A 24,351-nucleotide genomic window follows, 5' to 3' on the forward strand; every position below is an offset into this window, starting at 1 on the left:
CCGTTATTGCACATCGGTATTTATCTTGTTTCCTCTGAAATTATAGACATTTTTACAAAGAAATGATTGACATCAAAGACACCAAACGCTGGAAAGTTTGGCTTTCTCCCAGCAAAGTTCTCCAGATGTTACATTTTTATTTGAGGTTCACCCACCATCACGTTATATGCTGAGCAGCTGTTCCCTCGCCCCTTAGATCAGTGTGTGCTTTATATGTCCACATTAATATTGATGAAGTGCCATATGAGCCACATTTCCTGCTTTTTTTTTTTTTTTTTTTTTTTCAGATGGAGCCACGTTTTTGCCTCTTAGCCATATCCAGCTCGCTCTAATCTCCCCTTCCATTCAACACAAGAAACACGACGAATAAACAGCAACACCGTTTTTTGCTCAGAGGTTGATGCATTTCTTCCACCTTTAACTCTGTGTGGCTCCGGCGGGACCGCTCCCGCAATCCGATGAAGGCTCCCCTTTATGAAACTCATTCAAAGTGTGTGTTTTATGACATTTGCTGATGTGATTTAGTGTCTGTGTTTGAGCCCAGAGGGGTTGAACGTGTTTGATTTATTGATTCTATTCCGACGAGAGCAACGACTAAAAGCTGCCGAAGTGGCTGGGAGAAATGGAAACGCTCATGCATTTATTTATGTCATGCATTTCATTCTTCTGGGTCTCGGTGAGAAACATCGGCTCCAGCTGGTGTCTAATATTTGGACTGTATATAGGTGCTCCAATCTACAGTTCTGATCCGACTACAGACAACTTATACTGCGGCTCTTTCCCTAAAAAAATAAAACATAAGACAGCAACTCTACATATTGTAATATCAGTCCAAGAGGAATGTTTTTTGTGTTTTCATATACAATAATATACAATGTGGGATATTTTCAGTGTTCAAACAAAACAATATTTCAACTGTGACTGAGGTTTCTCCGTTTATTCCTTTAGTAAATACAGATTCCTGAGAAATTCTTACCAAAAACCACATAACCAGGTTTGAAAATTGGCTTGAAGTTGTTTTGAACTTATCAGAAGACTGACAGTTGTTGTTTACATCGGTGAATTTGCCTCTGCTGTGACCAAAGAGAGCTTCTGATTTACCTGGACCTCCTGCTGTATCCTGTCTCTCTACATGTCGGTGAAAATGTGGGCCGGTGTTTTGTTTGAGGGGGGAGTGATCATGCAGAGATTGCAGTTTAATCAGGCACACAGGAACATTAACACAAACCACAACTGGAAACTTATTTCCCCAGATATCGGCATGTCTCATATCCTTTAATTTGTTGTTTTTCATAAACAGAGAGGTGAGAGGGAGGAGGAGGAGGAGAAGGAGGAGGATCTGAAGAAGGACTGACAGATAAATGGACATAGATACAGCAGAGGGGATTTGCTTTCTAATCTAGGTACGGCATTTGCAGTACCTCCTTCAGTTTTCTTTTTTTTTTTTATTTGACTCTAATTATCCTGCTGAGAAATAAATTCAGTTTGTGAGCCGGAAATTTAATTGAAGTTTCCTGCAGGAAATCATTTTACAACAGTGGGGAGCACTCCGGAGTCGACAGGCCTCTTCTTATTACTGATACCGGTTTCAGTAGTTACAGTGCCAGCAAGTGCTGTAGAAATTAGACGTCTCACTTTTACACAGCTCACACCGTTACTGTACAGCGGGGATAATGAGTATTGCACACGTCAACTTCTTTTCTTCAGTATCTCTGAGCCGTTGGCATTAAAACACACCAGATTTCAGGAACAACCCAAGAAATCCCCGCCTGCAAAGAAATTAAATCAAGTTAAAGGTTTACATGTTAAAGGATCACCGTCGTTTTTTAAAGCCAACCCCACTTCATGACGTTCCCACCTTCAAACTTGACAGTTTGTGTGGTGTTTTTGTGGTGACAATGTGCAGAGTGGCGTTCAGAAAAGAACGGGGTCGTCTGACCTCATTGTATTGTCCCTGAACTCCTCTGGCTTGTTAAACTTTATTAAAAGAGCTTCAAACATGATCTTTCTTCTGCAGTGAAATCCTGCAATCATGTATAGAGGCCGTGGCAGTTGTGTGTATTGGTTGTTACGATGAAAAGAAATTTGATTAACCAAAAAACTGTGCCTGCTAATTCCACGTATGTTTGTAATCTCCCTGTGAGCAGCTCTTGGGCGCATATTTGGATTATTTGTTTGACTCTTCTGTCAAATATCTTGTGAGGAGCACTTGGTTGTGGTTTTTTAATGCGAGTGAAATGATGTTCTTAACTCTTTTTGGATTACGGCTCCGACAAAAGGAAGCCCAGATTTTTAGCTAATGCTATCAAACTGTTTTTGTAATAGTAAGGTTGCAAAGATAATTACAAAGAGTTCTTTGTTTTTACCGATAATGGAATATGTCATGTGCGATAACTTGGTAATGAGGGCTTATTCTAAATAGATGGCCTATAGGTGATCAGTTAAGACTAAACAAGCTGATATTAGATGTTAGTTTTAGGGTGCGGGATTGCTTTTCAAATACAGACAGATTTCATTCCGTTATTTATACAGTTTTGCACTGTAATGTGCTCATGTGTTAAATGCAATCATGCAAATAAATAAGTATATGCATTCTCACGAGGCTCTTTTGTCAGATTATAAGTACCGTTTGAAAATAATAAACTTTAAGCATGTATTGAACATTTTATCAAGCCCACATTTCTGGATAAAGTGTTTTTTTTTATTGGTGTAATGTAATCTAATCTTAATTGCTGTGTTTTGAGTAGCTGTAAGTCTTTACACATTATATATGGACTATGGACTTTACTGCTTCTGACACCTGAATTCCATGTCAGGAGCACAGCTACAATATGTACCTTTTTTACCTGCTGAGTCTATAATAATAATAACAATAATAATAATAATTGCAACTTGGTACATTACAATGACATTTCTCCTTTGCATTTAACCCACCCCTTAGGGAGCAGTGGGCTGCCATTGTTCATCAACCAGGATCTGGGGCCGAGGGTCTTACTCCGGGACCCTGACTGGCAGCCTCACAAGCACCTCTAACCACTGGGCTCCCACTCACTCAGCAGTTACAGATGCTAAAAATCACAGGTACAAAGAAATAATCAATCAGCAATCACAACATAAAAAGTTTAAATGAATGAAGAAAACATGATTATTAGCTGAGTTTAGTTTGTTTTCATGATCATTTCCTCTGTATTCATTCCATATAAGCCTGTTTTGCAACACCTCCTCCAGTCTTGCTCTGCATCAGAATGTTCAGTTAACTACACTCAGCTACTCTTTGTTTTAATAATGACTTATTTTTTTGTTGTATTCAGGCGATTGCTTTCCGTCCACTTGTCATGGCTTCTTCTGCTGTTCTCCCCCACCCCATGCCGTACATTTTTGGAAAATATTAGATTGGCGGCAGGCTTTATGAAAGCACATAGAACAGGTAAATTAGCATCCAAACTGTATAGGGCGATGGAGCAAAGTTTGTACAATGCATCATTAATACATCTTAGGGTGATATATACTATATCTTAGCACTATATCTGCTCTAAACTCAGTTATAAGCGATTGTTCTGCATGCTTTTATACTGTTTGGAAAATGACGCCTTATGTTCAAAATATCATATATATAATATCAAAACAAGATTTATAGTTCAGTTTTATAATACATTACCAATACCTTTTGTGTTCATTGCGTAAAATGGCATAATTATGTTTTTTGTATCATATATGAATTGGCTTACCTCATTTTTGAATAAACAAGATTATAGTGTCCCCCCTTCATTTGTAAGATGGATATGTGATGCTATGTCTTTTTTTTAAACAAAAAAAAATGAGATACTGAATGGATCAGTGACTAAGTTTGATTTGACATGGCGCCCATTTATCTACTGTATATAGAACAACCAACTATGCATTCTGACTCTGAATAAGATTTATTTTCTTCTTGAATGTCTTTTGGATAACCACTGTGGACTTTTTTTTGGTTTTGTTTCTCTTTTATTTTGCTTTGTGTGACTATAAGTATGTTTTTGCCTTGTCACCCGGATAATTATTTTTTTTGTTTGTTTCCCTCCTTGTGTTATTTTCTGTTTTTGAGGGTTTGCTGTCTTGTTTCTGTTTTTTAAAAAAGTTCAAAAAATATTCTTTGCTGAAAAAAATTATATATATTCGAATTTTCTCTTTCTTTCTTTCTTTCTTTCTTTCTTTCTTTCTTTCTTTCTTTCTTTCTTTCTTTCTTTCTTTCTTTCTTTCTTTCTTTCTTTCTTTCTTTCTTTCTTTCTTTCTAGATGTGAAATCCACAAAAAAACAAACATCCAGCCACCTTTAGATCCAGACATTTAAAATGACACGTTTAACTTTTATTTCAATTACGTTTGTCCAGATTATAAAGCACACGATAGTCTTAAAAGAATATTCTCAGAAAGTTGTGGGTAATATTCATAACGACTTTAATTTGAGGGACAGGTACGCTGATGCCCGCTGTCCCGCTTTCTGATTGGCTCCGGTGAATCTATTATGTTAATGAGGAGGGCGTGGCTCGGGGGCCCGGAGACGCTGGGCGGCTGAGAAACGCCTCATTGTGTTGTTTGACCCGGAGTTGGCTCACCTCATCACCGGCTTTGCCTCAGCGTGAGCTCGCTCTCCTGGTGGATTTATTTGCATGAATCTCGCCGTGCTTGCTGGGAAAGGATCCTCTTACCGGCTCGGTCGCGGCTTGATTTGGGGGAAATAATAAGTGGAGCGGCTGTGGATTAATGTGAACCGGGCTTCGTCTTCGGGGCTGAACGGACCTAGTCTTAACGGAGTCTTTGGAGATGCGCCGACAGACAGGTGCGTTTCTCTTTGTTTTTTCTTACAGAAAACGGTCTTTTCCCCTCACTGTGCGTGTGTGTGTGTGTGTGTGCGTGCGTGCGTGTGCGTGCACGCCGAGTGAATGTAGTTTTATAGAGTGTGCGTTTGTGCGATGGACACATTAAATAGTTGTTTTTTTCTCCATAGTAGCGTGACCTCTGTTTATTCTCGTAGTTTTATGACGGTGCGCGTGCGCGTTTCGCACCTGTGATTGACGGCTGTCAGTCAGCTGGACGTCAGCGCGCGCGCGCAGCTGCACTAATAACCTCGGAAAACACGTGTATCTGTTATCCTCACGCACCTCCAGCCATGGTTCCACTCCTGTCTCATCCTGTCTGATGCTGTCATGCTGAGGCTTTTGAGGGGTGGGGGGTGGTGGCGCTTGGGGTGTAAAGGCTCCAGTCAGTGGTTCCTCTCCACGATCCCTAATTGCAGAATTAGCGCGGCCGTTGTGGGTGCGTTTCTTTGTCTTCCCCTCGGCGTAAAGGTGGATGCTCAGTGATGGGTCTCCCAGATGTGAACCTGTCCGTGTTTCTGGGCTGGCTCGGTCCTGGTGCTCTGACAGCCGCAGAGGAACCCCTCTCTTAGCTCAGCAGAGGTGGTATTTGAGTCAAGTCCAGGATTGCTCTTGTTCTGGTTCCAGGTACCTGGTGGCGCACAGCTGCGGGCAACGTTTATGCTCATAAATGATTCATTCACGGGGGACTTTAGTCTCCTGAAAGCACCAATCGCTGAAGCGATCGATATTTCCTATTGCCCGTTTAGTGAAACGATCAACCTTCGATTTCGGGCGTGTGGTCGGGAAGATCATGCTTAAATATGTTTTGGGGGCTTCTAAGCACCTTATCTAATTTTGCATTTGGAGTGATATGCTGTCTTAAAACAGTTTGTTTCACGGGGAGTATTCCTGGGGGGGTTACACTGCTGTTGCACTGTCTTCACCTTCACACACAGCAGTGGCAGGTTGATAGCCTTAGGGTGGAGGATTTTGATCATTTTGGTAATGAGGTGGATGACTTCTGCATCTCCTGGTTCCACAGTTAAAAAAAGGGCATCTGTTCAATGATGAGCCCAGAGCTCATATTAGGCAGCATGTTTGTCTTTGTTAGAAAATTTGCCTAGAATAAATATCTATCTATCTATCTATCTATCTATCTATCTATCTATCTATCTATCTATCTATCTATCTATCGTGGAGCACTATTGTGAAAGTAGCAGACTCAGTGGATGTTTTTTTTCACCTTTTCCCACTTTTAGCATTTCTTCTAATCTTTTTCTCTTCTTTTTTCCTCTTTTACCTTCCCATTTTCTGTGTCCATTGAACATGAAATAGTCCCAGCATAAAATCTAATAAAGCTTCTTGCATGTATAAATCAAGCGGAGCACTATGACAAATGCAGTAAGGCTCCACTTGAGAAAGTAAAATCTGTTGGGCTCTTCTTGGCATTAAGGCAGCAAAATGCTACACTGCCAGACAGGACACGTGAAAAAAAAAATAGACTAAGAGTTGTCAACAAATATGAATATAATTTCATTTAAGTCACGATGATTGCCTCAAATTGATTTTTCTTTTCTTTTTTTAACAATTTTCCTTTCTGAATCTCTCTCCCAATACTGACTTGTCTTTAGATGTTAAGATTTTGGCAAAAAATTATATCCAAGCTTTGTCAACAACAGTAGGGTACCGTTTTCACATTTAGGAAGTTGCTAAAATAATCTTTTCAGGGGATAAAAATAAACTAATGTAGCAGATTAAGAGATTGTTACAGACTGTTTTTTTCCAGCCTTTTTTTTTTTTAAGTTTTTAATGTAGCTCACTGCATAACTTATTCTATCAACAATTTGCTCTGGGATTACATTATTAACCTGACATAACATCTGTCCATCTAAGCTCCTTGTTGGAATAGGATCGCTTAACATATGACCTGCATGTGATATTTAACAGCTACTTGCAATATGTGTCTCAGATAAACAAGATGCCTTTTAGCTGTTCTATTTGTTCTTTAATCTTTATCTTCACAGAGAACCATGTAAAAGAAAACAACCCCTGCGGGGAGCTGAAGGACAGCAGGAGCACTCCACAAAGTCTGCAAAACTTTCTAATGCTAAATATCACCGTGTTATATTGAATATCAGCCATCATGTAGACACTGTTTGGCAACGTAAGGGTAAAATTTCAGAGTAAACATCCTAAATTGTCCCTAATTGGCATCCATCGGCCTTTCATTAGCCATGCTGCGTGCAGATTGATGAGCATTAACAGTTCATTTCTTTTACCACTGGAGGTAAAAGAGCAGCTGCTCTGAAGGTCATCCTCTTCATTTATGTTGTTTTATACTTTAGTTCAGAAATAAAAAGCGGAGCCCACCGCTCGCTTCTGGACCGACACTGTTCCACCAATTAACCGTCCCTTATGGGCGGGACATTGAATTGATAATGTCAGCGTTGATGTTTTTTGGCATCGGAGTTGTGGCGGAGCTGCGGAAGACTAAGTCAGCGCGCAGAGTTACTGCTGCATGTCGGGCACAGACTGTAATCTGTCAGCGAATGCAAACAAGTTAATATATGTGGGAGGAGATGGGGTCTAATGGAGGTTAAATACACATTTACCGCTATTTTACAAGGAAAATGACTGCTGGCGGTATCTGATTTAAAAGCCGGACATAAATGTTTATGAGCTGATCATATCTGAGTGTGCAGAATAATGTGAGGTTGAAACAAGAGACACAAACGCGACGGTTAGAAAACGGCCTGTTGCACCAGTGACTGCTGCAGTTTTATTTTCATTTTTTTTATACAGGGATTCCTGGGATTCATCATATTTGCTATTTGCAGCTGTACTTCCACGGGATATTTTTTGTAAATATTTAAAAGCTATGCACTTGCATGGTCTTTTTTTTTTTAACAAATAGTTAAAGTAGGTGTGACTTGTTAGCCTGTTACATAAATGCACATTGCTACTTCGATGTTAGGTCAGCAGTGTTTTTAAACCCAAAACAGTTTGTCTTTAGGCACATGGCCTCTTTTTAAAGAAACCATTAAATGATTACCTTTTACCACTTGATATGTGATTCTTCTGGGAGATCTAAGGGGCTATGACAAGAGCAAAAACTGGAGTTATGGCCCATAACTGCTAATGCCTCCCAGGGGGAAAAGCCTGTAAGCTATGATAACATGAATGGATGGCACTAAATTTTGTCCTGCAGCTCGACTTTCAAGCTCGACGGCATCTGATAGGCTCAACTTCAGAGATAATTTGGATTGTTTTTAATGATCTGACCACAAACTTGTACACCACATAGCAGCAGGATGGGGCTTGAGCTGCCAGCCGTCTTAAAGATAAGCAACAATTTATTTCCTCTCGTTTGTTCTTGCCCATGAGTTGTGATGTTGGATAAAGAGCCGCCGTGTTGCACGGTGTGGCTATTATCATCTCTGGAGGAAAAAAGCTGCACAGGTTTTGGAAAGTAACACGTGCATCCAACAGAGATGGGAAATATTGCAATGTTTGTTTGGCCAATAACAGTTTTACCCCCCCAAAAAACTCGCATGATGCCAACATGATGTTAGGAGCAGAGAAGAAGCCACATCATGTTTCATATTGTGTTCTCTCTAAAACAGGGTTTTATTATTTCAAAAGTCAGACTAAATAATTAAAGATCAACATTTCCAACTGGCTTCAGCGTCCCATATTAGCGATTAGTGAGGTTAGCTGAGCCAGCATCACTGACTTGGCCCTCCCTGTGTGTATTGCCTTGAATGTAACTCCTTTCCTTAGTTCTGAGATGACCAAACTGCTGCTAATGTCCTCACACCCAGCTTGTTTCACAGCAGAGACTGAAGTTCAGAAGCTCAGAAGTATAAACAGTAACTTTCTGCTTTTTTACTATACTCAGCCATCCTGTAATCAGCTTTAGGTGTTGTGCTTTCTCACACCCTGAATGATCTCACCAAGTTGTAGAAAACAGAGGTTCTTGCATGTTCTTAGGGTGCGTTGACATCGAGCGTGACTGTGTCAGGCTGAGCGACAGATTTACACGATATCCCTACGCACAGGTGCTACTCGGGAGCGGCGTGACGCAAAGCGATGCTACGCGAGGCTACAGAGGCAATTCTAGCCATGCAAAAAGCAAAATTTTGCCGATCAAAGCAAAGCCAGGACGACACGAAACCTGCGAGGGACGCAAAGCGACAGTTGTTGGAGTTAAAAAGGCAACCAATCAGGAACTAGATGTGGCTGTGACGTGGGGTGAAGGACTTCGGCGGAGACAGAGTAGTCTTCATTCATCATGGGAGAAAAACTGATAATAGCGTAGGACTCGACCAGTTATTACTACCGAAACAAGTCCAGAACGCAGCAAGCCTGCTGTGCAATTGCTGTCGCTTCATGTCCTTAATTGCTGACATCAAGCAAAAGTGGAGACTTTGACACGCCAATGTGAACGCACCTTTACAGTACTTCCCCATGTTTTTTTTTTTTTTTTTTTTTTTTAAAAACCATCTCATTGATTCTGAAAAGCTTTAATCTTGGTCACTCAGTAACAACTTCTCCACTGAGGAGCGGTGTTGTCTGCACACCTTGGTAAAGGTTGTGTATGGTGCCTTTGCTTTATTGGGAAAATATCCAAATTTGGAGTAAAAAAAGAAAACACAGGCTGGTCCGTTCAACAGCTGACTGATGCATCTCTAATTTCTCCTTTCAAGCAATGCTGATTTTATGTTTTTAAAATGTAGTGTGAGGTGTTTCCTATATAGATACACGACTAAAGGTAACTGAAAGAGTTTTAATAATTGGGAAGTTTTATGTTTAGATCAATACTTGTCTCTGCTTGTGTTCAGTAATGCATTTGCAGTGATAGTAGGCTGATTAAGTTCTTTGTATTTTCAATTTTATCGGCATCCCAATCAGTACACATTACATGATTGAAATTTTACATCATTATTTCTCATCCTCACCATCCTGGTGTTGTGTTACTATCAACACTGATACAGATCGGGACCAGAGTAGATTGAGACATTAATTACTGCTAGTTCTTCCATGTTGGACTGAATACTGATTAAACGCTCTTCGGCTGCACTCTAGAGCTGAAAAATAGATCTTGCTTCCACATTTTGGACCTGTCAAAATTTGGGCTTTAACAGTCCTCCTCGGAGAATAATCTATATTATTACTATTTTACTAATTGTTTGTAATGGTGTTGGGTGTGTTTATGCCAGAAAAAGTAAGTGCACTCCAAAATACATTACTAAGGATTTTGGGATTTTCATTTAGTCGTTTTTGTTACTTTTACTTTTTCCTGAATTTGATTGTTCATCTGAAATGCAGGTTTATTCAGGGATTTTATTAACATTTTTATTATTCTATATCCAATCTCAAAGCGCAGTTTTTTTTTTTTCAGATTATGTTTTTTTTTTTATTTTTTTTTCGAGTTTCTACAAAAACTTGTGAATGAAATGTTTATTGTTGGGTCCCCTCCATTGTTCCAGGCCATTGTTTTTCTTGGGTGTCTTCAGCACGAGGTCAAAGAACAGACGTTTCTTTGTTAAACAATATAAACCTGGATTGACACCAAAAAAAAAATTTTTTTTTCAGTCCCCTGCTGTTTCCCCTCCCCCCCTCTTTTTTTTATCTCCCTTCCAGTCTTGCCTCTCTGCTTTATTGTTCAGTTTGAAGGTGCTACAATCTGAAATATCTCTTTGTTGCGTTTGATCCCCATTCTGAACGATCACCTGCCTCATCACAATCTATCAGCAGGGCGGCCCGATCAGCCGGCTGCACGGCTCACCGCTGCCCAGTCATTGTGTGGGTTAACCTTGGGGTGCGTTTGGACACAATAACTCGCGGGTCCCCGGTGGGCGGGCGACGAGGAGGAGGAAGCAGAGAAAATAATGTTATTCCAGTGCAGGAAGATTAGCCGCGTCGCTTTGAAAGCCTCCAAACTGCCGCATGTCATCAGCTATTATGTTCTCTGAGCAAATCTGTGCCGCGGGACTCGCCTTTTGTTCTAATCCCGTGTTTGTGTGTGCGTGCGTGTTTGCGTGTGTTTTGATGTAGCAGAGGCTGACTACAGGACACATAATCAAGCACAAATAATAAGCTATTGTCTAGGGTGCATCTCTCTCCAAATGTTAATTTCCTTTCCTTTTATCGTCCCCGTGGAAGAAACTTTGCCACACGAGTAAAAGAATCAAAGAGGCCAACAGAACTCTGAGGATGATGCATTTTGAAACTTAATGACAAGTGATGACGATCGTCCTTACATCAGAATTAAATAGTTTTGAATTCACCCTAATGCAAGCTTAGGTTGTGTACAATTGAAAGCAGTGTCGAGATGAAGAAGGTTGCCATGCTGAAGCTCTCCCTGAGAAGTGAATAAAAATTACCATAGCTACTGTAACATGTTGCATTATTGCAAAATTTCTGCAAAATGTACTACTGATCGCCATTTACACAGCTTCTTCCCACAAGCTGTGATTGCTTTGAACAAAGCATCTTAAACTAGGCACTTGTATGTATATATGTATGGATTTTATTGTACAGTATTTTTACTTTTATATGGGCATTTTTTTAATATTGAGGCTTCATGTGGCTTTGTCTGTCTGTTTTCTATGTTGTGTCCTCTGATGTGTTTACGTTGACTCTGCACTCTGAGCTACTTGCACATTTTTTTCCAATGCAGGTAAAACTGCAAATGGCTAATAAAGTGAATCTGAATATTGATCATTTAAAGATAAACATAGCTGATTATAAGCACTGTCCTTTTTAAATGTTGCATGTTTTGTTTGTTTTGTTTATAGGGTCTTGTTAGTCTATGTTTTTGTCGTTCTTGTTTGATTCGCTGTCTTAAAGGCAAAATTAAGATTTAATTTTTGACTTGCAAAACATGGTTATTCAACAAATCCACATGGACACTCTGCATTTGGCCACTTGGGACAGTCCCTAAACGCTCTTGATGCAGAACATGTGTGCAGTTTCTGTGGGTGAGGTGCTGGAGCTTACAGAAAATGTGGGTGTAACTGCAATAAGGGAATAAGCAGATAGATCAAGAAAATTTATCTTAAATACGATCGATATTATCATTGCAAATTTTTTTTAGCACTGTTATTGTATTTGCATGTTTTCCTCATCTGCCATCCTCGACAACAGCATACAAGGCAGTTTGTTGTGACCATTCAAGGTTGTTTTCCGTCCTTGTTGGTTTATTCAGGGTTAATTTTGTCAGACGGGAGAATTTTAATTGTCTGCCGTAGCAGAGGGACTGTAAAACCCTCTGTAAGGCACATCCTGTCTAATTCTGTTTTAGTTCCTTGTGCAGATGTATCATTCTAATTTTCTAATTCTAATTTTCCTACCTCTCCTTTTGTCTTTTATAAACATGTTTTCATCTACGAAGAGTTCAGCAACGTCAACAGATCGCTTCAGACGTTGGTTACCTTTGCAATTAAAATGAATGTTTGAGTCCAAGCCTGAGTGTAGCTTAAGCCCTACGTATGTCAGTGCTTTTAATGAATGTCAGCAGCGCTTGACAGAAGTTGGCTAAATTGCACAAATGAATTCTGCAGTTGTATATCAGAAGCTGCTGTTGCGTTTTCTAAAGAGGCAAATGTGCAAAATTAGCTTGAAAGGAATACGGTCCTTACAATAGGTATATTTTATTGGCAATATATGCCATCGTTGTGACTGCGAGGTTTGATCGTTGCACTTGACTAGGACGTCGAAGCCAAAACTGCTGAAGAGGTGCGAGCCACAAAAGCTAAGTAATAAGCTATGTACTAAGCATCAATGGAGCATGCCTACTTCTTTTAAGTGCAGCAGCAGAAATGCACCAGGCAGAAACAGTTGACCGATGTGCTAGAAATAGCTTAAATTGGAGACTTGAATTTACATACAAGTCAAGTAGGAATCAGATTTGTTTCATACTCTCACCCAAGTTTCTTTGAGCCTGCGTTTTGGAAGTTCATAGTTGGCACATAACCTTAAGATAGCCCTGAACGGTTTATATTTATTTATTTTTGACAGATATGTCAATGAAACTGAAAGGTTTGATTTGGACAGTGTGTATTTATATCTCCAGACATATTTCAACCCTTTCCTTCTCCCTGTTCTTATCTTGTTTGTAGTTTGCTCTCTTTGCAAGATAACAACAAGGTGGCAGTCTGACTGCAGGAAACTGGGATAGAATGTGACACATTTCAGTGGATTGCTCCATAAAACCACCCACCCCGGCTGGCGAGCAGATCCGGATGAGTAACAGGTGCATTAAAGACAGCCTCAAAGGTGGATTGTTGTTCCATAAAACCGCAGGAGGCAGACAGGCATCGTGGCCTCGGATGGTTCAGAGAATGAGGCGTGAAGGCCAAATCGCTGCTGTAATCGGCCTGAAAATACGACTGCAGTCCTGAGGCCCGCGCTTTACTGTCAGGTCTCTCCACCATAATATAGGACTGTAATCGTATGTGACGCTTCCTGTGACAGATAAAGTGCTCCTATTACAAAGGCCCCTGGTGCTGCTGTCTTTGTCTTTTAGATGGTAAAATGATTTGGTCCCTCTGAATTTGTGTTTGGGTAAAGCTGTTTTTTTACGCAATGAAATCTGCACCTAATAGATGGTAAAGAGAGAAGAAGTATGTTTGATGTCCCCTATGTTCCGTATAGAATACACATAAAGGTGAACCATATAACTGTATAAAATTAAACAGTATTTTTTTCTTCTCTTACAGTTTAAAAGCAAATGTCATCAAATACTAAGAAAATGTGAACTTCTGATTATGAAATATTTCTTTTTAACCCCCCCTCCCCCCCAAAAAAAAAAAAAAAAAAATAAAAAATCTGATTATTCTAACGAATAGAAATAATTTCAGTAATCCTAAATGACCTGAAAAGTCATGGTCAGATTTGATGTCAGTGAGATTAAAAAGGTAAAGTGTTTTTTCTTGTTTTTTTATTCACTTTATAAAAATATCTGGTTTTCAGCTCAACACATAGCTGCTTTATGCTTTTTTCATGGACTCGTCGCTTTATTGCTATTCTTTTGCCTTAACTTTATAAGATAGCTTTTATTTGGCAAACCTGTATTTCACTGAGTGGTTTTGGCAAACTGATTAAAATCTGTTCAGAGAAGTTTGCAGCTTAAATGGTCTGTCATAAGTATCTCTTTAAGAACCATGTTTCTACATTGTGAACAACAAATACAGTTATGAGTTTGATCTTACTGTAAAACCCTTTTTTGTTTTTTATTTTTATAATGTTTCTGTCACAGCTGATGGGATGGGTTCTAGTTATATGGTTTAGGATTTCTTTCCCCAGTTGTACAACATAATAGAAAAAGTCTAATGTTTGAAATTACTAAAAAAGGAAGAAAACCCTTAACGTATGGAAGCTTTCAGTGACTTGATAGGCCATCGTTGTTTCGGTGGGGTGAGGTGGGAAGCATTAAGCTTGCTTTATGCTTGACACATTGCAAGGCTCACGCAGCCAAATTACGTCATTTTGGCTTCCACGCCCCTCCGCACGGCCTAAAGTTTCCACTCCACGCACATGCGAACATTTCTAACTACACAGACAGTTTTGCGTGGAGAACTTTATTATTCTGCTCAAAAAGATCACAGTGATCAACAAAGTGTCAATAATTCCTGGACAGGAATCGCAGTTACTCTTAGAAGAAGGTAAGATGCGTAAATGTTGGAAACAACTGTGTTTTCTACTTTTATGTGTTATGGGGTATCGTATACTTGGTGTAGGAGTGCAACGCTGCCCTCTAGAGTCTAGGAGAATAGTGCTACTTCAGAGGAAGAGCCGCACGGAGCATAAATGCTGCATAAATGCATATGTCTCATTTTGGCGCGGAACCTACGTGCGTCAAGAATAAAGAAACCTTTATACATGCTTATCACAAGAATCACAAGGCGCTGTTCCATCCTGGTTACTTTTATGTTTCTCACCAACTTACACCTTGGAGTGCGATATATCACTTGCATCCATTAAATGTCCTTATAATGGACTTTAAGTAAGCAGATCTTACTTACAGACTCAATAAGTAAATTGCGCACATAGTACAGTACGACCTCTGCTTGAGAATGTATTCAGTGGCTGAATACATAAATTCATTAGTTGCTTGTAATTACAAATTGTAGTCTATTGTGTCAGCGCAACCATTAGCAAAATGTGACTGGCTGTGTGAGACTTGGAATGGCGATAAGCTGAATGGATGATCGCTCCTGTTTTCCAGGTTGATGCAACACGACTTTGGCAGAAGAACCCCGGTAAGCCACTGATGCAGCAGCACTCTGTCCAAATGCATCCTAGATTTCAGAAACAGCCACATTCTTCCTGGAATGATTAAGTTAGCGAAGTGAACATTAAGCCTGCTTCTATGGCTGTATTAAACAGGACTAAAGGTCTGTTGTTATATAATGCTCAAAAGGAATGACTTGATCCATTTGCGTCCGAGAACACTTTAATGTGGACGACTACAAACGCTATTTTAAAGCTTTTCAAAGCTTTATATTTTTTGTCTGATTCATCTGATTTTTATGAGTTGGCCTTTGAACCAGTGTGACAAATGTAAAAACGATAGCATATGGTTTTTATTTAATTGCTAAGTATATATCCAACACATCAGGTCTGATTTAAGTAATGCCTGTCAGTGAAGCGCTAGGTCTTGAGGGTCCAGTTGATGACTAGCTGCAGATAACATACATACATACATAAATCTTTGTTAATTAGTAGTTCCTTCATTTGTTCTTTTAAAGATATGATTTGTTAGTTATTGTCAAAGTGGCTTCATTCTTTTATTTAATACTGGAATAATGGAACCTATTGAGTCCTGAGTGGTTAAGACAGGTTTCATGAAATAAAGGTCAGTTCTCAGGTAGCGACATGGATACGTGTTCATTGCACAAACATGGTTTTATTCTAGTTTTGTGACTTTTAAAGACCTCCTCGGTCCTCATGTGACTCTCTGTCTCTCTCAAACAAAGTTTGGTAATCAGCTAACAGCTCATTAGTGTGTGTTGAGACTCTGGGGACTTGTGACCTTCTCTCCAATTAAAGTTTCCAAGTTAATCTTTTCCACAATCCCATACTCTTTGCTGTCCTTCTTAGTTGTTAATCACTCGATTGATTTCTCGAAGACTAAACGTATATATGCTTTAGTCAGTTTTCTTGCTCTATTTACTGGAAGTCCTTAGGGTTTTTTTAATTTTAGATCTGACCGTTTTTTGTTCTTTGTCCTCCATAATCAGACTCACTGCTGCCAGAACGCTTTTATTTGGTCTACTCCTAATCAATTGGGTCTGTGTTTCTCCCTTTAGGCACAGAGTTTCTTTCTTTTTTACAAACGCGGTTGCCTCGTTCCTGTTTCTTGAAATACCAAGATTCCAGTGTAGGCTTATTTATGCTTTTTTCCAACTTTCTTAAATTTAGCACATTGCCTACTGATAAGTTGACAGCTGAGAGTATTTTTATGAAGGCTATGTGGACGAGATTAGTGGTCCCCAGCCATGGTCCTCAGTGCAAAGTGTCCTGCTTGTTTTAGATGTCTCCCTGCTGCAGTACACCAGATCTGTATGGTTGCTTTATTGGCACAGGCATGGCTGTTAGTGACCACTTCATCTAAACCAGTTAGTTGGCCCTATTTCACAATATTAGCATACATCATTCATAGATATGTCCCTGTCTGAATATTTTCTATATATACACCAATTTGATCCCATTCTAGTTAGCAGAAGGATGGTGCCTATCTCCATTGGTCACAAGGTGAAAGGAAGGCAACAGGGGAAGACGAAACAACCATTCTTGCTCCCACCTCTAGAATATTTGCAATCTCCAGTTAAAGTAACAGTTGTGTTTTTGGACTTGGCCTGAAACCAAAGTACCTGAAAATACCCCACAAATACTCAGGTGAAACGTGGATTCTACACAAAGGGCGCAAAGTGTCTTAATGCCCTGCTAGCATATGCAGCAAGGTTTTGTTCATTAAATATATATTTGTAATAAGAGATACACTTCTTTTTTTCCATTGTTTTTTGCAAAGTTTGAAATATTTTGCTGGATTACTGCTTAAAACATATTAGCTTTATTTTGGAAAGTATTCTGCAGTCACAGCGCTATTTTAATGCTCTCATTCCTACTTTCTGTTCTGTAATTGAAAAGTAAAACCGCAACGCGAAACTGGTGCCTGAATTTTCAACAATACGCTATAAAACACGGCTGTGTTAGGTTCATTAGTCTGTTTAAAATTGCCCCTGGGTGTGAGTGTGTGTTCATGGTTGTTTTTCCTGTGATGACCTATACAGAGTTGACCCCGCCTCTCGTCCAATGACTGCAGGAGATGGGTACCAGGGTTTTGCACTAGCGGGCAAAACGTGTGTCTTTGGCTACGTTCACACTGCGGGGAAATGTTTTTGCCCATATGTGACCCATATCTATCTTTTTCATGGCAGTGTGAACAGGCCAATTTAGATCTTTTCACCCTCCAAAAACAGTCAGTTTGTGCCACTTCCATATGTGGTACTAATTCGAAAATGTATCGGATATTATTAAAGTGTCTGCAGTCTGAACGGTCATATCGCATTTTATCCATTTTTGATGGCACTTTCCTTGCTCTAACTACACAACCACACACTGTAGTATCAGTTAGGTCTTCACACAAGACTATTTTTAATAGCTGTGCTGCTTTCTTACTTTACTTGGTCGTGCTATGATGTGGTCTTAATATTGTTGGCTCCCATTGCGCAACAGTTTTCTAATAACAAGGAGAGATGCTGGCTGGTATCTGAATTTTTTATTATTTTATTTTTTTTAAGAAAGCTTTATTGAACACTTCTAGAAACCATCACATTCACCATTACTCTCATAAACGGCGCCCTTCTGTGTGACGTTTCCTTCTGTTAGCTGCGCATGCGGGCCACTTTGCGGTCTTGAACCGTTCAGATAGAAGTCTGATGATGGCTGCATTTAATAGTCGTATGAACGGTCCAAAAAATTGAGCATCAAAAAGACCTGCAGTGTGAACGTAGCCTTAGATGTGGGGGACCTGGTGTGTAAGGTGTAATCACTCGCTGTGGCAACGCTTGAATAATGGAGCAGCCAAATGGACTCACAATTGTAATATTATGTACATTGCATTTACATTACTAAGACTAATGAACTAATTCTGTAATGGATCAATGATTTGCTGTAATTCCTTTTATTAAGCCTGTAAAGATACCTCTCTGCGTTTCTGATAAATTTTATTCTCTGTTGCTTTAGAACCAACTTTAGATTAGATTAGCTTTTTTTTTTTACATTAATGTAAACTGTGTTTAACTCTGTCTGTGCCATCGTCATGCCTGAATTTACCCATTGTGGGACAATAAAGCAGCTTTTTATGTCATCTCTCCTGTTTAACCTGGAGGATTTTACTTTTTGTAGATTTTCAGTAATTCAGAGAAAAACAACTCTATAGTAATTCAAAGCCATTTTCTCCAAAACAGCCTAAGCTACAAAGATTTTATTGTTCGGACACTTCATTGTTCACCTTATTCAGAAAATGGGAAACTGTTTTACTGATTTTGTTCATAACAAGAGTTTGGAATTGACCAGAACTGCAGCGCTTTTCAAAAATTGGTGAGTGGGAATCTTTCTTAAAATGTGATCGGCACATCTTGAATAAAAATGTATCCGTATGAAGCATTAGATGACAGAACACGGGATAAAGCCTCTTCAAAAATGGAAAAATTATCCATTAGCTGCAGTAATTGGTCAAAGACTTAAATAAAATGGCAGCCTGTTCAAGCTAATTTCCTCTTCTTTTCTTACCTTGACATTGTAATCATAGCAAAACGGTGCATTATTGTCAAAGTAACCAATTTGTCATTTTAACTCACCAAATGTGAACTTCAAAAGTGTCCATTTTCCAATTTTATTTTATTTTGGGATTGTTGTTTTATTAACACAGAGACTGAAAATCAACAGAAATAATGCTATATATCACATGCTTCACATTAAAATTAGGTTTTCCTTTTTAATGTGTGGAATGTCAAATCACAAATAAAAATTTACTAAAAATTTCAAATAGGATGTAGGGGTTCTCTTCTTCCCTCTTTATACTTTTTTAAGCCTCATTAGCACAGAGGAGTTGCTCTGATGGTTTCAAAAGCCTGTGTAAGTTGCATCATGCTCAGCTCTCACGTCAGAGTATCCTGATATACACATTTTTCAGTGTGAATATGTGTTGCGGTGCCTACTAAATCACAATAAGGGACTCAGGGGTTGTGTGTGTGCATGCTTGTATCCAGTTTCCTCTCATTTCTGTGAGGCACTGCAGTGTCATGCATCAAATCTACCTGGTTGGGTCGAGCAGTGTTCTCTTGATCCTCTTTTCTTCCTTTCTGTGATCATCTCCGGCCTCTTTTGTTTTATCGCTTTCTTGATAAAACGCTTCATACTGGTGATGCAACTTAATGAAAACTGGCTGCAAACAAAGCCCGGAGGGGATTTTACTAATGTTGGTTAGAATTTTGAACATGAAATTTAAGGCTTACGCTCAGAAAAAAGTAAAGGACTGATTCAAAATTCTGAAAAGAAATGCTTAGACTCTTGTGCCCAACATCCACCGGACAGGGCCTTCATGGGTAGATCTACACCTTGTGAACTGCTCCCTAATTAAAATGATCAAACTTCTCACACAGCTTCCAGAAATTGAAACTGCTGACTTCTGCAGCAGTAATGACTTCTACCATGACTAACACCTCACCAATATTTTGCTGAATTTCTAGACCAAGGATCCTGTCACATGAGTCACCTGACAGAGTACTGTTTTTGATCATTTTAGTGATTAGGCATGGCCAACAAATACTTTTTCACTTGCTCAGACTACAACTTTTCTCTTTACCCTTGTGCAAAAGTAAAAAGAAAATATAAATGCTAACAATTAATCTCAATTATCTAATCCTTTTGAGTTCATGCTCATTAAAAAGCAGCATTTTCTTTTTGGGAGTGCTACCACCCTTAATAGGACTTTAAAAGAAGAATTAGATCGAGGAAAAGCTTGAAATTACAGTATGAGTTTAAAGGGCATATATAATTTTTACAACTTTCCCATGCTTGAAATTGAGAAATGGGTTTAAAAAAAAAAGCTTAAAGGGGAAAACCGGCGAGTACAAGGTAGTGAGAGTATTGCTTAGAGTTGCTGAAGAATGATGGTGCTCCAAGCTCGAGCATCAATCCCCACCAAAGACAAAAGTAGCGGCGACAAAGAGGGAGCCTATGGAGGCCTTTATGAACGCTCTGTGGTGAGCCCATTCTGCATGTAATTCACCACAGTGGAGCCCACTTGTGAAAAATAATTCAAAAGGATCAAATTCTGGCAGCGTTCCTTTTAGAAATCGCAATTTGTGCTTCAGCTCTGAAGTCCAGCATTTCTGTTTCTCCAAGCAAGTGTCACCAGAATATCTCATATTAATCAGCTCTGCAGTGGTTTTCCCTACCTATTTTACTCGTACATGTCAAAGTAATATAACTGTTACAGTTTTATTTTGGGGACAAACACTAAACCCGTCATCAATTTAAATAAAATGAATAAAATCGAAGGTTGTCCAAAGTGCTGCACAACAAGTAAAATGCAAGTCAGAGGTAAAAACAGAGAAAAATAAATATTGACTCAGCTAAAAAAAATCTGACTAAAAAGAGATTTGTTTGGTTAAATGTTACAAAATTCTGTTTGGACCCATAAAACACCTCTTCAAGCTAATGCTACACATAGAGTGGGTGGAAGGGGAGTTAAAATAGATGGCATCTGCAATCTCTGCCATTTTGCTCAGATGCCGAGGAAAAAGAATGATGTCACTTCAGCTAATTATTAATAAAACGACATATTTTGCTGCCTAATAAACTTCCTGCTCAAAAATACCAGCTATAATATCAGTGGTCTGTTTAAACCTACTCTGGCTATCATGTGGCATTATTTGTTGTCCACTTCCCTGAGTTGTGCCTTCCCCGTAATTACAGTATAGCTGTTGTTTAAAAATCATGTGATTTAAATGGAGAAATCAGTCATCTTCCTGCAATGACAATACTTTTCTTTCATAAATGTTCGGTATATATTTCTTTGAAACCAATGAACAGTCATACATACATCGGACATGTTCACTATTCCATAGCAATGACTCAAAACACTGCTTCTGAAAACTGGGTTTTAAAAGTACTTATTCACTTGGGGGGGGGGGGGGGATGGATGGAGTATGATTGTTTAATTTTTCATACTTTTTATAGGATTTGTTACTCTTAGATATTATGATATATGCACTTTAATCACATACTTTTGTGCCATCCTCATATTACGTTTTGGATCTGCTGTTCAATGTGTTTCCCATATTAGACAGACACTGCAGCCAAGACCGTATTAATGCTGCTGTGGCTTTTGTCCTCGCTTTGAATCCTGTCGCTTCGTCACAGTTGCTCCATGTTTGTGACACATCCTTTCATCTCATGGTGGCTACAGCTCTGTTGACCACCTTCGGAGGTAGATCAGAGGCATAACAGCGGTGGGTCAAGATCGACCCCCTAAACTGTGATGACACCTTTCAGATGGTGTAAAGAACACACATATGACTGATTCTAACTTTTGTTAGACAGTTAATTATAGTATTTAGGTAATGAATGGAACTGCTCATCTGAGCACACTAAATAATACTTTTTTCCCCCCATCTGTCAGCTTTCTTTCCTTTGTTAATCTATTTTCACCTCAGGCGATCAAATGGGTGTATAAAATTTGAATTATGCTCGAAAGCATAACGCATTCATAGTTGCGTGCATATTTTATGGTAAAGCAGCGGTTCAATGAGCTGGTCCTCTCCAGATTCACTCGTGGGGGTGTGCAGCATATGAAGTCATGTATTGGGGTTAAGCACTTTGAAAGCTTCAAGAACAAAATGAAAATGTACTTCTCTAAGAGGACAATAACATTTTGTACGTTTTGTTAAAGTGGTCATACCAGTTGTCTAGTTGCCCTGTGAACATAATTCTTTAAGTCCTATTGGCATCAATTATCTAGACCTCTGCTATATATATATATATATATATATATATATATATATATATATATATATATATATATATATATATATATATATATATATATATATATATATATATATATATAAGCTTTAAAGTAGCTTCACAGTTGGAAGAAAACAGTTATTCATATCCTTGTTATTAGTTTTCAGGAGCCAAAGGAGCACATTTGTTCACAACTGACACATTTTCACACTAAATGTTGGCTAGCTATCCATATCAAGGTATGCCATGGCTCCGGGAAGAAATTATTTTGCTGTCATTCCATTTCAGTTTAACTGTTTTAAAAAAATGTTTAATCATGTTGTTTTTTTTGTAGTTGCTCTTCATCACCCGGTTTCTGTGCACTGCTGGTCAACTAGATAAAATAAGGCTACTACGCTTTTAATTTTCTTAAGAGAGTTTGAAATAGGTTCTCATTAAACAAAGAAATGACATTTGTGCCGTGGGAATTTAAGGAGTGGTCCATCACATCTAATGGCCACACTCTATGAACGACCTGTCTCTCAGGCAGCCGACTGCAGGGTTTGTTTCTGTTACTGTATGAAGAGCAGAAGGACAAACATATAGTTTTCTGAACTATAAACACTTAAAAACGATTAAATGTAGCAGTTTTCTCCGTAACTTTGGTTAAGTCTATGTGCCAAACAAAGTAACAATTGAAAAGTAGACCACTAAACTATTTACAACAGATATATTTTCCTTTTATGATTTTCCTTCTTACTGTTTTGCTACAGTCTCTAATACGATTGTTTCTGTACATGGAACAGCATTTTTCCCCCTGCAAAAAGAAACAATGTGAAAATGGATCAAATTAGAAAAAATAATAGGTCGCAATCTCAGTATTAGTTAGGATTTTCCAGACACTAAACAGCTAACCCTTGGTTTTGGTTGACATGTCGAGGAAATTCATTTGGGCTTCATTTAGAGGCGGTGGATATTAGCGACAGAACAATAAGGCATTTGGCAAATGTTTCTTTACATTGATATATGTACAAAGACCACATGGTGAAGAATGTTAGTACTGGTGTATCCCGGACCATTAATGCAACAGTTAAGATTTGTCACCTTTTGAGATTGCTGTCTAAATGTTATCAAATATGACTTGGAAGCTGCTTAACATAGAAGACCTCTACATGTTCAGAGACTGTTAGGGTTTACTGATAGATATCCATATTAGAAAGAGAATATTCAGACCTGATGCTGTCATATTGTGAACATTTTCTGTGAACTGAGTTGAATTTGTTGAAGCACAAGTCAAATTTAAATTTCTTCTTGGCATTGTAATTTCAACCCATTCTAATGGGACTCACTTCGGTTTTAAAGAAAGTAAGAGTGAAGCGAAAGAATAGAAACAGAAAAATATAGAAGACGGACATGGGTTTTATTGCTCCTGATTAAACTGCTGTTTGTGTGTAAACAGTTAAGCGTCAGCACGCCACCTATCTCTCAGAGTTGGCAACGACGCTCATGTGTTAAACACACATATCCTTAAACGTGCACACGCACAGGTGACCTCTGTGTCTCTGTGAAGCTTCTCTTCCATCTTTATCGATCAGCAGCACAACACATCGCTCTCCCGGCAGGTGTTTTGTGCCTGTGTGGGTGTGTGTTGGTCGGTGTGTGTGTTGCAGTGTACTGACAGCTGGCTCACAGCAGACGCAAACTTCCTGCTGCCTGTAGAGAAAGAATCAATACAAAAGAAGATGTTTCCTGACATTTCGTCTGTCGGCTGCCTAGAGAAATGCACTATGAGTCCACTTCAATTATTCAGGTACGTACAGATCTGTGCAGGAGCTATTAGGGCTAACATTAAATTGGGATGTGGACACAAATAAATGTGAAGATAAAAGCACTATATCCCATACTTTGATGGTATGCATTCATTACAAATACTATATTTGCCTTAAATTGACCATAACCATTCACGTGTATCTACAATTATCCATACCCCTACATATAGTGGTAAGTTTTAACATCACCAGTATGTTTTTTTTTGACTGGAAGCAATAACAGGTTTAAAGGGGCCCAGTCAGAGTCCTGACTTGTATCCGTATAGAGAGTTTTTGGAAGGAGCTAAAGATTAGGGTTCTTCAAGGAGGCTTTCCAACATCAAAAACTCATGACCAAAGATAAACTGCTACCAGTGAAAACGTGCCAAACGCTGGTCAGCAATTACATGAAGGGTTTGACTACTGTGATTAGCCCTGTCACGATAACACATTTTGCTGGAAGATAATTCTTTCAAAAATTTATTTTGATAAATCATATTATTGTGATTTTGGATACCTTTTTCAACTAATATGATAATTTCATAACACAAGTATATCCTCTTGACCTACTCGCTCTGACAAATCAAGCGGATGGTGTCATTTGGTTTAAATCCAAAAAACTCTCACCCTGCAGCGGTCGTGTTAGGCTTTGACACCAATTTAATTTATTTTCAAACTAGCGTT

General features: G+C 38.9%; 1 protein-coding gene across 4 annotated transcripts in view; it reads left to right on the plus strand.

The window, feature by feature from the left end:
• Window positions 1–4,533: 4,533 nt before the first annotated feature.
• LOC105918472 (semaphorin-6D) overlaps window positions 4,534–24,351 on the plus strand; it is a 206,955-nt gene continuing 187,137 nt past the window's right edge. For 2 of the 4 annotated variants that reach the window (XM_036145465.1, XM_036145464.1), the window contains exon 1: window positions 4,534–4,818. The gene's annotated coding sequence lies outside the window, so the exon portion shown is untranslated. The remainder of the gene's footprint in view (window positions 4,819–24,351) is intronic. The other 2 variants (XM_036145462.1, XM_036145466.1) reach the window with 1 other exon arrangement.

The sequence above is a fragment of the Fundulus heteroclitus genome, chromosome 13 (genome assembly GCF_011125445.2).
Source record: "Fundulus heteroclitus isolate FHET01 chromosome 13, MU-UCD_Fhet_4.1, whole genome shotgun sequence".
In the NCBI taxonomy this organism is placed as follows: Eukaryota; Metazoa; Chordata; class Actinopteri; order Cyprinodontiformes; family Fundulidae; genus Fundulus; species Fundulus heteroclitus.